The sequence below is a fragment of the Alexandromys fortis genome, unplaced genomic scaffold, assembly GCF_014885135.2.
Source record: "Alexandromys fortis isolate MF-2015 unplaced genomic scaffold, M_Fortis_MF-2015_v1.1 scaffold_172, whole genome shotgun sequence".
NCBI classification, from domain to species: Eukaryota; Metazoa; Chordata; class Mammalia; order Rodentia; family Cricetidae; genus Alexandromys; species Alexandromys fortis.
Window position 1 is genome coordinate 3,345,152 of NW_026068061.1, and position 14,542 is coordinate 3,359,693.

Sequence of the window (14,542 nt, forward strand, 5' to 3'; positions counted from 1 at the left end):
AGGTGGATAGGTAAAGAAACTCACAATGCATATGTTTTTTACATAAGACAGTATCTTAAAAACATCTACACTTACACTTTAGCTGGGATTTTTAATAATTAATGAGTAATTTTTTTAACTTTTTAAGAGATTTATTTGTACTTCGTGTGTATGAGTGTGTTACCTCCCCGCCTGCATGGGTACCATGAGTGTGCAGTGCCCCTGGAGGCTGGAAGGTCTTGGATTCCCTGACACTGGAGGTACACAGACAGTTGTGAGCTATCATCTCTGGTGTGAAACAAACTGGAGTCCTCTGCAAGAGCAGCAAGTGGCCTTATAACCTGTGCTCCTTCTCTCCTGCTTGACTGAGTCATTTTGAAAAATTGAGCCTTTGTATTTTCATTGAAAAACTGGTTGCAATATTTTCATAAATCAGAAAATACAATGACAAAAGTTCTACAGAAAGTTTAAGCATGCTTCCCAAACTCTCTTCTCAATTAGACCTGTCTAATGAGTTGGTGTTAGCCACAAGCGGCTTCCTAGGGTTTTTCTTTTCTTCTTTTGGTTTTAAATGTCAGCAGTGCTTCCTGAGGGTGGGTGCTCTGTAGGAGTAAAATGTTCATCACCAAATCGTGCAGACAGGATGAAAAAGAAAGTGCGATATCATTTATTTGTAAAACATGTTGAGATGACAAATTAAAAAAAAAACGTTTCATTAGCTAAATGTGTAGTTAATCTTAATTGCAGGTCCCTCTATTTCTTTTGTGTGTGTGTGTGTGTGTACTTGTTTTATTTTCTTTCCCTTATCTGTTGGATCTTCACATAGACTTTGTGTAGAAAATTGATTGCTACCTTCATAGCTGGCAGGCTTCTCTTCATTATTGATCTGGATGCCATTTTCTTTAAGAAGTTTTACTCTCCCACACTGAGCTATGATTGGTTGAATGTGTGGTTACGTGTGTGTGTGTGTGTGTGTGTGTGTGTGTGTGTGTGTGTGTATGAGTGTGCCTTTCTCCTGTCGCAGGGCTCATCTCTGGCTGTTATGTTTCCTTCAGAAGAGAGCCTTGTATTTAGGGCATTAAGTAGTTGAGATACTTGTAAAATAAACACCAGGCATGCATTACCCCTCTCAGAATACTTGCATCTAATCCATAGTTGTGGGAAAGAGATTGCTGAGGACAGTGTGTTCCTTAGGCTACAGATGTATCTTGCTTATATTGCTGGTGCTTGGCAGCATGTTTCCTACATAGTTGGTGGCAGACTATGCCAATGAAATAGGGAAATGTAAGAAGGGAGGATTATGGCTATGCAATACGAAATCCAGTTGTATTCCGTATAAAAAGTATAATAGGACCAGCAGTGTACTGCTTCCTTCAGTGGAATGCCTTTTTTCCCTTTGTATTTTTCTTTTCATGTGTCTTATGGTAAAACTAGAAATACATCTTGCTACTTGATCCTGCCAATGTATATATTTCTTGTGCAAGAAAAATTACTTAAAGTTCCTTCCCCCATAGAAGCTTTTATTCACCCTTCCCCCTCGAGCCGCTGCTGTGTGTGCTTGGCTCCGCAAATGAGTTTGCTGCCTTGATGGTCTCTTATGTTCTTACACATATGTTATGGCTTCATATATTGTAAGTAGCGTTTATACTACTATAAAAAATACCTGAGATGATTGATTTACAGTAAGAATAGAGTCACTTTGACTCACAGTTTGGGAGGCTCCAGGTCATGATTGTTTGGTCTGCTGATCTGGACCTATGGCTAGGCAAAGGAGGGAAGAAAAAGGAGAGACTGGGATCCCATTGTCTCCATCCAGACCTTGACATATATTTCAGTATTTATCTACCATCTTCCAGTAGTGTTACTCTGGGGATACGTCTCCAACACATGGCCTTTGAGGGACATTCAGCATTCAAGCCATAGTTGATATTAAGTGGTTAGTGACAATGAGCATCTTTTCCATGTTTTCATTGCTTTCAATAACTTGCCCCCTCAGTTACATAAATTTTTGTCTGAAAGCCAGCTTCCCAGAGCTTGAGTGAATTAATACTGCTGTTTTCCTGGCTTTTATTTGGTGGCCTCAGTCACCATCCTCTTAGCTACAGTGGTGCAGAACTCATTTATTTTCGGGATTATTTTGAAGTTGTGTATACAATTTTGAAGGAGAGAGAGAGTTGAACTGCGTGATAATTATGTAATGAAGCAGAATTTCCCTGAAATGATTTAATGAGAGCCAGATTCTTTCCCTTTTAGCTTCTAGAAGTCAGTATAAATAGAACGGTAACACATTTCCCTGAAATGATTTCATGAGACACATTCCCTTCTTTGTGGATGCTCGTGTAAAGGAACTTCCCTGGTGTCTTGGGACTTACACGGACGTGCAAGTTGTACTATGTCTGATTGTAAACACCCCCCACACCACCCGCCATGGTGGAAAAAGTAGCTGCTCCGTGTTCCTGTAGGTGCAGAGAGCCCGTGCTCACGCTTGTAGGCAGTGCCTCCTGGACCCTCCCTTTGACCTGACTTGGAGGGGTCAAGTGGCCTTGGTAATGGAATGGGAACAAGTATCTGTGATTTGTTTGGTCTTTCCCCACACACTTGACAGTGGTCACAGGTAGCTGTCTGCCTGGGCACGGAGTGGTCTGAGATCCACTGCTGCTGGAGGAACTGTCTTCTTTTTCCTTTGCCCTATGTTAATATGCCAAAAGGCTCACACCAGGCACACCTCATTCTAATATAAATTGTAAAACATTATTGATAACAGCTTTAGACCTCTTAAACATTACAACTTTTATATATTGTATGGGATACATCTGTGGGTGTAGCTAGCTCAAGATTGTGCCGCCTCTCTGTAGGGTGGATCATTGATCAACTTCAAAATGCGTGACTGTCTAGGAAGGCACCTATGAAAAGTGAGTTCCATACTGAGCCCAAAAGTCAGGAATATCTGTTGCATAAGAAATAGACAGGGTCACAACTCTGATCCGGGAAACAGAGGGGCTAACTACAGATCTTTGCCTTCTCTCCCCTCCAAATCTCATCCCCCAGTTTCATCCCTAGCTTTGCAGCACACCACCTGTTGAGGCCTCCCTATACCCCCTTCCCTCCTCTCGAGTCTATTGTACAAATCAAACCTCTGTCCCTGCTCATGGCTTTACCCGAACCACCAACACCAGAAAGCAGTTAAGTCTCCCTGGGAAACCACAGGCCTTTTCAGCCTGGGAAGCAAGTTGGCTCCATCCCTCCATGTCCACTCTCCTAGTCTAATGTCCAGAATTCTAGCAGGCCTTTTGCTATGGCCTCGCCTCACTCTGTTGCCAGTACCAGGGTACTAAGTAGATCCTGATGTAATACCCTGCTTTCTTCCCTCCTGTGGATCCCTTTAGCCCCCCCACATCCCATCCCCATTCTGCAGAGTCAGCTCTCAATACCCAGAAACACATTTTCCCTGGTACCCCCAAGTTCCCACACCTACCAGGACCTTAGAAGCATTTCCTACCAGGCAAGACACACACAGCCACTACACTCTTAAGAACCAGAGAAAACAGAAACCAAGGAACCAAACACCCACCCAACAAAGACAGGACCAGTTAGCAGCACCTAGAATTCCACACTACTGTATTAGGTATCTCAATTCTGTCTCTGAAGAAGAGAAATGATTCCTTCATAGCATTTTGATAACACATACAATAATAAGTTACTATTTTAAAGTAATGTTTTGTTTTACAGAAGTGGTTAAGCCCAGTGTGACCTCATCTTTGATGTGGCCTACATTTCATAATTTAGAATTTTGTGTTACAAAAGAAAAATGGATTAAATTCACTGCGTGTCATGCAGTTTGTATTTCAAGAAAGTATTGCTTTTAGTTTTGCTTTTTCTCCCAGTGACTTGTAGTTCCAGCTCTAGGGGAATCCAACTCCTCCAGCTGGTGCCAGCATTTTCGTGTGCTGCACGCATGCACATGCATACACACACAATTACAGTGTATCGAGTATTTTTGTATACTTTAAATAATGAATAAATGTGCCACTCAGAGATTGCTGGGCCAGCCATCCTGCTGGACTCCAGGGCCATGGGACCTCTGTTCTCACTGTAGCAGGACTCCCAGGTGAAGTGTCTATGTTACAGCCTGAGAAGCCAGCCCAAGTGAAACCAAAGGCAACCCTCTTCTTATAAGACAATGCAAAAAGCCCACACAGCAGTCTTCCCGTGGATTGTTTAAACCAGAGGTAGCTCTGTTTCCCTGTGGCAATGCTTGGAAACCACTGTCAAAGACTTTCGGGGAAGGAAGGAAGGTGCTGTTGCATCTAGTAGGGAAGGAATGCAGCTACATATACCACAAGATGTCAGCAAAGAAGAGGCTTGAAAATCAAAGAACACAAACATTAACCCTGTGATTTCCTGGCAAAAACCACAACAAATTATTTAAAAATTATATCCTAAACACTTCATAGCCAATACACTCAACATGATTGCTCAGTTTTACAGAAGAGTTTTGACAATCAAGAGTTACTATAAGAAAAATAACGAACACACAGGCTGAGATATCTCACAGTTATGCAGACTGACTTGCCAAAGTGTGTCCTTGGGACTGGAGTGATCACTCAGCACAGCAGTAAGGAGAAAACATTGCTCCCACAATAGTAGAGGCGTGTACAAAGCTGAAAATTCTGAAGAGCGTTTCCCACTTCCCTTTGATTCCTCTCTCTCAATAATACGCCTCTTTCCTTTGGTGTCATTATTCTAAGTGGTTTCCAAGGAATTTTATGTTTTTAGAAACTTCATAATATTGTTTTAAAATTATTTTAAATTAGCAAATTTAACTTTATGCCTCTTAAGTCTGCCCTCAGTTTTCTAGCCTTTCTGGGTATTTTGGAACTCACACCTTGACCTTTGTCCAAACTTGTCCTGCTCAATATGGTGACTCCTATGATGTTAGAATGGTCATCTCTGCTTCTGAGGCACAGACAGACCATGGAGTGTGACAAGTGACTTCAGGGAAGAGGCCTGGCTTGGAACACTCGGGTTTCACAGAAACACTTCTACTTGGCTGCCTGCTGGAGCCTCACGGTAGCTGTTCCAGCCGCACTGCCCCCTCCTCATGGCCTCCGTGCGTCTTCTGCAGCTCAGCCAGCAAGAAGCCAGTTTTCACCCTTGCCCAGGAGGAGTCCTTGCATTTTTATTTTTTTTTCTTACATGCTGAGGATGTTCACAGCTTAGCACCACATATCCCAGAAGCCACTGTGGATCTCATTTCTCAGTTCCTTGTCCTTTCCTCAGTTGGCTTATTTTCTGACCGCTTCATCCTTTGAGGTTCCTTGTTATTGAAAGTCTGTGTTCTTGTGATAAACTGTGGCTCTTAGCTCTTGTGGATGTTCAGTCCTTCTTTCTATGCCAAGACCCCAAGATCATCTATCCATTTGCTTCCTGGAGACATCAAACCATGTTTGCTGGATGCCGTGGAAACCATTCGTCTCCGAGAACTCTAGGGGACCGAACTGTGGTACTGTAGAGTATAAGGGCTCTCCCTGAAGGAGGAAGGACCTTTGTCGCCCCAGGAAAGCTGGCGTCAGGGCAGCCTTCCTGAGCATGTGATAACAAAGATTGCCATGTGAATTGGCTTTACTAGATGAGGAAAAGGATGGAGGGTATTGTGACAGAGAATGGTATAGGATCAGTCATCAAGACCCAAGAGATGACAGGACAGTAGAGACATGGGTTACCTAAACATTTACATAGAGCCTTGCCCAGGAGTCGCTAGGAACTCATCTTACAGCGTAAGCAGCCACTGCTTACAATGGTTGAGTTGCCAGGTTGGATAGGGTAGGCTATGCATGTCCAGATTGGATTGAAACTTAGACCTGTTAAGCGTCGTACTTCAGAGACAGTTTAGGGGGCACAGAGCATGTGTGTGTGCATGTGTGTACATGTGCATGTGGGTACATGGTGTCCTTAAGTTTTCTGAGTTCTTTCAGGAGCTAGAAGATTTTTTTTGAAAGGCACGTATTTGCATTTGTAAATGTGTTTTGAAAATCCTGTTTTGTGTTTATGTTTTAAAGCTCTGCAAGGTTTGGGTCCCTTCAGTTTCTCCCCCCCCCCTCCTCCTCCTCCTCCTCCTCCTTGCACTACTATTTAGACCAGCTCCCTTTTCTCTGCCAGCTCCTAAACTGTCCGTTACAGATGCCCTGCCAGCTTTGATTTTGATTCAGCTCCCATCTTGCATGCTGATGTCTAAGACTCTGCTGCAGGAGAAGCTCGGGGCTGCTGTATAAATTGGTAGGCTACATGGATCACCTGAGTTCTCTGGCAAGAGGAAGGCCAGCTGGCTGCTGCTTCTCTTCTGAGGCCTATTTTCTGTGTTGGTACATGTGAACCGTGGCTAACCTGACTTGTCTAGCTCTTGGCCTCTGTGGCCTTCCAGTTCAGTGATCCACATCTCTTGTGACAGGGAACTGTTAGTTAGCTCTCTCTTGAGAAATGGCCGTGTGATCTTAGGCTGGTGTGCAGACCCCTAAGAACTTAACTCTTGCACTGAATATAAACGTGGGTCTGTCTTCGCTTCCTTATAGTCCAGACTTCAAAACTCAGGAAGAAAAACTATTCACAGTCAACCTTTGATTATATGCGAGACAGTCCAAGGGATAGGAACTAGACCGGCGTGGACAATAAACTGATAACAGTGTCCAAGCCTGGTGTTGTAATTCTAGCCACTTCCCCAAACACAGTGAGTGGAACTTACAGAAACATGAAAGCCTGCCACATCCGGCCCATCTGCTTATTTTCTGTGTTCAGTGTCTTGTGATCGTGGCTGCAGATGAGGGGAGATGCTAGTGGAGGAGGGCAGGGGTGGTGATGCCGGCACCTGTGCTCCGCAGACCACGGCCCTGCTGTCCTCTGAATATGAAGCTCGTGAGCTGCAGTTCTCAACCCTTGCGGGGCCGGGGGGGGGGGGGTGCATATCAGCTATCCGGCATGTCAGATATTGATATTGCAATTCATAACAGTAGCAAAATTACAGCCATGAAGTTTAACAACAATTTTATGATTGGGGGTCGCCATAACATGAGGAGTTATATTAAAGGGTTGCAGTATTAGAAAGGTTGAGTACACCCACTGCTCTGGAGGTTATACAATGGCAACGCTCTCCTGGCCTCTACACCACCATCATGTCTGGATAGCCTGGGTGGTGCTGTCGTAAAATTTCGCTCATTACTTTTATACTTGTCAGTGTTTCTAAGCTTTGGACGAATCAATTTGGGGGCCCGTCTCGCTTCCTTGTTGATGGTCTGTTTTGTGCCTTGGTACATGTTCCGCTGCAGTCCTGGCCTTTGTCCACTAGGTGGCAGTCGTGCTCTGTGGTTTTCTTTAGACATCGCAGTCACTGCTAGAATGGCTGCTTAATGGCAGATGGATGTGACGTCCCTCTGATACAAGACGATAATTTAGCTGTCCTTTTGCTACCATACCTTAAGTGCATGTGGAATACATCATTAACACTAAAGATGAGGACATGATTTACTGCTCTGTTGGAACAGTGGACAGACCATCCAACATAATGATTGAATGCAAGCATGCACGTGAGATGCAGTGAGTTTTGGTTAGAAGTGTGGCTCCGGTTCTTAATAGTTTTGATATCTTAATAAACGCCAGGTGCCTCTGTCTCTCAGAGATTACATCTCTAAACTGAGAGCACAGAGGCTTCCTCATAGGGTTCCTGTTTCTGTCAACATCAGACACCTGGCACCTGGCAGTGTGTGAGTCAGTGGGAACGTCTCAGGAGTGAGTAAGCCGGCAGCTGAAGAAGCAGAAGCCCCTAGAAGGCTTTGTCTCCCATCCTCTTGGGCTCCCTCGCTTTTGCATATTTATTTAGGTTGTCGTTCCTTTGCCCTGAGATACAGGGCCGCAGGAAGCACAGGAGACCCTTTGCACAGTGCCCTGACTCACCTGCGTAGCCCAGCACTTTCCACCCTCTCCCCGGGGGCAGGGTGATGGAAGCTTCACTTCTGATTGTTCCCCCATTTTTGTTACAAAAAAGTAGCAGTTAGGGTGAAATGCTTTATGCTTTTTGGAGTTTTTAGGGCTCTGCTCTTATTCAGCAGTCAGTGTTAGCCCAAACCCGTGTAGCGCTGCCTTCAGAGAGGGCTTAGATCTGATTTCTCTCTCTAGAAATACTAGGCTAAGCATCCTGAATTCCTGATTTGTTTTACCCTCCCAGAAGTATTGTTTTTGGAACGCAGGGCCCTATTCTCTAGAGCCATGCAAGGAAATGCATCTCTGACCTCTCCTGGCCCCAGAGAGATGGTCTTTTCATTTCTCAGTTATGTATTTGCATTCAGGCCTTCCCGTTGTGATACTTAGGCCGTCAGTGGATATCCTTTGGTTGCATGGGTGGAAAGCAGATTTTTCTTGCTTCTACTCGAGCTGAATAGCAACCACTGACTGCAGGTTTGTTTAAGACTCAGGGTTAGATAGCCAAAGGGAGCAAATCTAAATGCCCAGGACTGTTAGTGGGAGTGGAAACCGTGCACAGACCTGGTTCCCATATACTTTGACCCCTGGGGTGTTGTGTGCTCCCTCTCCCTGTTCTAAGTATTGACCCCTGTTGGAGGGATCAGTGCCCTCTGATTTTAATGGATTATATTATGACACTAGCTTGTAAATTGAGCAAGGCTTGAGTGTTTTACTAAGGAGAGAGAACAACCATACTTTTTTTAGAGTTTGTAGAGTTGAAGTGTGGAAGCGTAAAGGTGGTGCACTTAATCTCGGACTTATTTTCTTCCTAGACCTTGACCTACAGACTAGGAGTCACCGTTGAATTAGAGGTCCTTTCCCAGCATTCCATTCGATACTCTTATTATTATAAAAATCTGTCCTTCCAGGAGATGTTTAATAGGATCAAACGGTCTTCATTTTGCCTTGCTCCATGGCAGCTGTCAGATGCTGTTTCACCGCTGCTGTGAGAAAGTGCTCTTCTGTGAAAACGCTGATGATAATCCCTCCTTTCTGTTGATAGCCATAGCTGTGGGTGTGTTCATTCCTTCGATTCCCTTGAATCCTTTCTTTGGGGGCATGTGTATGTGTATCCGTGTACAGGCGTGTGTGTGTGTGTGTGTGTGTGTGGTATGGTGTGTACACATGTCTGTGTATGTGTCTGTATGTATGTGTGTGTGTGCACATGCAGGCACATGCCAGAGGATAACATTCAGGGTCTTCCTCTCATTTGAACTGACAGCCCACTGTTTTGGCTAGTCATGCTAGCTAGTTAGCTTGCCCCTGGGGACCCTCTTTAGCTTTCTAGCACCAGTATTACACCCAGGCTGCCACGCCCACCCTGCACTTGTGTGAGTGTGGGGGATCTGAACTCAGATCTTCCTGTTTTGTATGTACCGAGTCATTAGCCCCACCTTTCTATAGATTTTGTGAAACTGTCCAGAAAAGATTTTCTTTTACTCTTGTTTTTTTTTTAAATATGTTCATAGTAAGGATTGCCTCTGCTTACCTCCTTCATATCTTTCTTCTGATGCGAATGCTTTATTTTATATTTTGAGTACCTTGCTTTGCCTAGGTGCTCAAGATATAAACCCTTCCCTCAAGTTGTGAATGTTTTCAAAGACCATAATCCTCCTCACAGTAGAAAACCCAGAGATCCAGCTCTCCAGCCCCAAACACTGAATTTTTATAACCACTTTTTTATCATAGATAGTTCCAGAAAGTCTGAATTCCTGATTTAATTACTTAACCTACGGTATTACAGAAGACAAAAAAGTAAGTTCAGTGTGTCTCTGTGGTCATTATGAAGTTGAAGAAGCCTCTCCTCCAGTGGCAGGCTAAAAGTGGTGTCTTCTCTATCTGTATGTCTAAAAGTTATATCAAGTCTCTTGTGCACCACTGACTTCAGTCCACTGTGATGGAGAAAGTTAGTCTGTACGAGTTATGTATCTAAACAAGCTAGTTTAAAAAGCCCTCGGTGGGATTTTAAGTCTTTTCTCACGTGCTCTTTCCCTGGTTAGTTGATTTAGTTCGCAAGGGTCATCCTAATCAAGCCACTAGCTTTGTGACTAGATTTGTTGGCCCCTGCATCTTCTGCAAGTGCCTCAGGTATCTCTCCTGGGAGAGGACAGAGGTCACCAGCAGCTTCACACTCCCCGGTGAGCCAGACTTGCCTTGCTGTGTCCGCTCTGTCCCACCTTCAGGCAGGCAGAACAGCATCTCCCAGTGTTTCCTGTGAAAAACCACCGGTTCCCTCAGTCCCAGGACTACTTTCTGCTGTTATTTGTGCGCCAACAGCAGAGTTGGTCCCGTGTGCAGTGTCCAGGAGGTACAAGGCCTCAGCCCCTGGGGTCACCGAGGTCCCCAGAGCTGCAGATGCCCCTTGGCCCACAACTCTTTTGTACACGCCACCACTTGAAATACCATGACTGTATTATTTGAAATCTTTTTAATGGCGTCATTAAAAGTAAAGCAAAAATCTCTCTTCCTTGCAAAGATGTTCTTTCTGTTGATACGAATTATTAGTCAGTGCCCTTGATGTTGAGAGCAAAGCAACGAAAGGCTCTGGTGTGCTCCATGCCTGTTTGGAGCTCAGAGTTCTTGTGGTCCTGACCTGGGCTGGTATTCCCTCCTTTTTTCCCAGCATCCTCTCTGTTTACTCTGTAACTCTGGTCCATTCATTTGTGTCTTGAGAGGTCAAGGAGCCACTGATCTCATGCAGACATCGACTGCAGTGGATTAACCTCGCCTTGCCTCTGGTTACTAGGTCTTGGCCTGGCCTGTCTCTCATACTTGCTATATTCTATATATAGCCTTTGCTGTCGTTCTTTGAAAACTACTTCCTATCATACACACATATAATGCTGTTTGCTTTCACAGTGGTTCTCCTGTCCAGCGGAGTACCCACTAACTTATATAATACAGACTGAAGCCCACCAGGAGGAGGAGCTCAGAGCCCCTCAGCACGTGGGCCCTACCAGCCCATCCTGCATCTGCTGCTCCCTGTCTTTCTCTCCCACTCAGAAGTTGCCCTGCCCTGAATCCTGTGTTTCTTATCTTCTCCCTTTTAAATATAAATTATTCCATGTAGTATATATATATACTACATATATATGACTATGTTTGTAAGAACTGTTCAGGACTTTTAAAAGTTAAGTTTTAGGACTTAACAAATAGCACTCAGTTTTATGTTTCTCAAGTTTATCACCGTGGAAAGTGAACTGGAACTATTTGGTAAGAACAAGCATTTACGTTTCCTGTGGTGGAAGATGGAATACTTTAGCTCTTAGGGGAGACTGCAGCATTTTTGCCGATGTGTATCAGGAACTGTGAGCCAGTGGGTCACAGAGGTACTGTTAGCAATAGCAAAACTGCAGAGCCGGTTCAGATAATTGACAAGAGGATGGAGGGACATTTTTCTGTAGTAATTAGAGTGAATAGGTGGATCATGGGAAACTGTGAAACTTCAAATTCTTGAGAAATTTTGGGAGATGAATGCAGTCCTCATTTAGTTGAAAAAAAAAGAATCTAGAAACCTTGACTAGATGATTCACTGTGTGCAGCTGTGTCCTAGAACCAGGAGTGGGATGGATTAAGGTTACTGATGCCTTAATTAGTTGAAAATACTGTGTTCTTCTAAAATAATCTTTTTCCTAGTTTGTTCTGTCTGATGACCCTGCAAATGATGCATAGTAGTAGCTTGGGTGCTGAATGATCTAGAATGTCCCAATGTTATGCAGGAGGCAGACAGATAAGAGAAACTTGTGTGCTGAGCACATCCCCACAGGCGGCCTCCAGAGCCCTGTCATGTGGCTCTATCCTCCTCTCTTCAGGAGGCTCCTCAAACTCCTGAAGGTTTCGGATCCCTGAGAACTGATAGGGGCCATGTCAGGGTCTTGCAAGAGCTACCACCTAAGTTTGTCAGACTCTGCAAAGAAATAACAGCAACAGCCGGCTGGGTTTGCTTTCATACTGACGCTCTTATAGGGATGACGTCTAAAAGGGACACAAATTCACTGGGGCGTAGGCAGTTGGAGCCCTGGTGTCTGCCCGAGGTCCTGTCCCTGCTGCAGACCTGCGGATCTCAGATCATGTGACCCCCTCTCAGGAGCTTTTTCTCTTAGCAGTGTGCAGCAGCCACCCTCCTCCTTGTGTCCTCTAATCCCCCCCCCCCCACCAGGTGTATTTTCTTTCCATCTCTTAAAGCTTTGGACAGGAGCTGAAGAAATGGCTCAGTTGTTTATAGCTCTCACACCGACCTGGCCTCTATCCCCAGCACCCACATAGTGGCACACAGCCATCTGTCAACTCCAGTTGCAAGGCGCCCAATGCCATTTTCCCATATCCGAGGGCAGCGACACACACGTGGCGCACAGACGTGTATGCAAACAAAAGATTCATACGTAATAACATAAAATACATCCTCAAAAAATTCAATAATGTTTCCAACCTCTTCCCATCTGTACCTATGCCAGTGTCCCAACAGTGAGCCGCGTGAGTGCGGGACCACTCTGAGTAGTGGGTGACAAACAGCAGAAACTCAGTGGCCACCCAGTTTGCACGAATCTGTTCGCGTAGCTGCAGGCAAGTGAAGCACTTAGCTATCAAAAGGCCAGTCTGTTCAGAATCTCGCGAGTTTTATTGTAGTTTTTTTGTAAACTGTCACATCCTGCAAGGAAGATCAATTATGTAGATATCTTTGGATATAAACTAGAGTAATTATGGCTCATGATTTATTATGCGTTCTTATCACAGTGTCCAAGCATGGTTGTTAATTGTTAATTTTTATTTCCTTCAAACTCAACAACAGAAAAAGTCCTGTGAATCGTGTGTGGGTACCTGCAACCGGTGGCCTGCCTGTGACCCACCATGCTCTGCTTCTTTCCCTGGGGTCTGGATCTTGTCTTCTCTAGCCTTTCCTTTTCTGCCTTACAGTATTATAGCAACTGTATATTTATATGCACATACATGCACACACACATACACACATATATTCCTAAAAGCATTTGTGATTTGCATGTGATATATATATATAGATATATAAATTTTGATTTTCTAAAAATTATTTTATTGCATTAATTTATTGATTGATCATGGAGCATGTGTATGCACATTGAAAGGATGGGAGAGGATGATTCCTGAGAGTCAGTTTCTCTATCACGTGGGTTCTGGGAGCAAACTCAAGTCCTCAGGGGTAGAAGGTATGCAGTGAGCCACCTCTCCAAATCAATATTTTGATTAGAAATGAAGTTGCAATCTTTTATGATTCTTGTATTATCAATTGATGCAAAATATGTATAAATACATGAAATCTGACTTTACATGCACAGTTTAGAATCCCACTTGACCCAAATGCTCGGAACTGGAAGTGTTTCAGATTTTAGTGTGTTTGATTTTTTATAAAATGTTTGCACAAATTTTACTGGTCAGGTGCGTGTGGTTAAGCTGAGAACCCAAATACTCACTAAGTTTCAAATCTGAAAGCACTTTGAGTTTCTTCTGGTTGTTGAATTAGGTGTTTGCGTCTGTGTTCCTACACATTGTCCATGTTGTTAGCTGTGGCTGTAATTTATTCATCTGGGTTGCATACTCGTCCCCAGTTCATTTGATCAGTTTCTTTCCCATAGCAGAATTGTAGACAATTGCAATTTACAATGCCGAGACAAGGGAACAGTCACAGTGTGAGCTCTGCTTTTACCATGGTAGGATGAGCATCTAGACCTAGAAAGTTTTCCATGAATTTATATTCTCTACATGATTAGTCTACAAAACACGAGTAAAGGATCTTCTTAAGCACTAAGAGCGAAGGATTTCAGTGTAACAAAATATCGGGTATTTGTACGTGGAACTTGGTACCACGTGCCAGTTCCACGTTAGGAAGCCACTATTGCTGCGTTTGGCAGCAGGAAAGGCGCCCCAGAGGCCAGAGCACTCCTCTCATCTCCTTACTTGTGTGAGATTCTTTAGCCAAGACAGCCTTCCTAGCAGCTTACATGACCCATGGATCTGAGAACCGCCTGACTGTTGCAAACCAAGTGTTGAATAGATGTACCGAAATATAGGCTGATGCCACCTCCCTGCCCGTGCAAACCATTCTGAGCACATACGAGGTTAGTACTCGATGCTCTCGTGAATGGCACTGGCGCTGACAGAACTCTTCCAGCTGTCGTTTGCAGCCTAGAAGACCTGGATGGACATTCTAACGCAACTCTGTAAGAGTCCTCTGTGACCTTTAAGTGGGGAAGGGAACGCTAAGGAAAAGGGTTGAGCATTTTGGCTGAAATACGTTTCACTGTGTTTTCTAATAAAAGAATTTTAAATTGGGCTGGCCTGGGTCTGAAAAAGCCTGGGTCAAAACCGGTCTCGCTGAACACAGCGGACAAGGAGGACTACTGAGACCCCAAGAACAATGGCAATGGGTTTTTGATCCTACTGCACCTATTGGTTTCGTGGGAGCCTAGGCAGTTTGGATGCTCACCTTACTAGACCTGGATGGAGGTGGGTGGTCCTTGGACTTCCCACAGGGCAGGGAACCCTGATTGCTCTTTGGGCTGACTAGGGAGGGGGACTCGAT

At 44.3% G+C, this 14,542-nt stretch overlaps 2 protein-coding genes across 9 annotated transcripts in view; one reads left to right on the forward strand and one right to left on the reverse strand.

Moving 5' to 3' along the window:
- Med12l (mediator complex subunit 12L) overlaps positions 1-14,542 on the forward strand; it is a 301,518-nt gene that overhangs the window by 108,454 nt on the left and 178,522 nt on the right. The gene's annotated exons all lie outside the window — the stretch shown is intronic.
- Positions 1-14,542, reverse strand: part of P2ry14 (purinergic receptor P2Y14) — a 47,751-nt gene that overhangs the window by 4,466 nt on the left and 28,743 nt on the right. The gene's annotated exons all lie outside the window — the stretch shown is intronic.